A 991-nucleotide genomic window follows, 5' to 3' on the forward strand; every position below is an offset into this window, starting at 1 on the left:
GGGTCCAAACTGAGATTAAAGTTGAGATTCTGGTTTACTGAAATGTTTTTTATTTATTTCTGTTGTTTCAGACCCAAACTTTGTCAGCACCACACCATCAGAACCACCAGAGAACAGAAATCTCATCACTCCTGACCCGCAGGACGAGCTGGACGGTACCGGTGAGTCAGCAGGAGGAAAACAGACGTCTTCAGTTCAAATGAAGGTTTCTGTCTGTATGGTTTGTCTGACTCTTGCTCTGGTTTTATTTCAGCTGGGTCCAGGAGTCGTGCCGTCCTCACAGTGACTCTCCTCTTCTTCATATTGTTCTGTATCGGTTTCCTGTGCAAAGGTTCCTGTCACAACAAAGAACAAAAAGTAAACGATGAATCTGAAACTGTTTACATCTTTGTTTTCAGTTGAAATCATCAAATCACTCAGTAAACTTTTTTTGTCCTCTAAGGGTTCAGATCCTGAATCTGGTGCCTCTCCCCCGCCCCTGCTGCCTTGCTCAAAGGCAGAAAAAGGCTCTGCAGGATCACATCAGCTGGACTCTCTTAGCTGCACAGATTTCTGACTTGAAGTGAGTCCTGACCCGACGAGACTGCACGGCTGACCTCAGGTGAGGCGTCCCGTCAGTTAACCACCTGTGATGATCCGAGCCCCGAGGAGAACCCCGATGTTCCGAGCCCCGAGGGGAACCCTGATGATCCGAGCCCCGAGGAGAACCCTGATGATCCGAGCCCCGTGGAAAATTCCGATGTTCCGAGCCCCGAGGAGAACGATCCGAGCCCCGAGGAGAACCCTGATGATCCGAGCCCCGTGGAGAATTCCGATGTTCCGAGCCCCGAGGAGAACGATCCGAGCCCCGAGGAGAACCCTGATGATCCGAGCCCCGAGGAGAACCCTGATGATCCGAGCCCCGAGGAGAACGATCCGAGCCCCGAGGAGAACCCTGATGATCCAAGCCCCGAGGAGAACGATCCGAGCCCCGAGGAGAACGATCCGAGCC

The sequence above is a fragment of the Austrofundulus limnaeus genome, unplaced genomic scaffold, assembly GCF_001266775.1.
Source record: "Austrofundulus limnaeus strain Quisiro unplaced genomic scaffold, Austrofundulus_limnaeus-1.0 Scaffold4104, whole genome shotgun sequence".
NCBI classification, from domain to species: domain Eukaryota; kingdom Metazoa; phylum Chordata; class Actinopteri; order Cyprinodontiformes; family Rivulidae; genus Austrofundulus; species Austrofundulus limnaeus.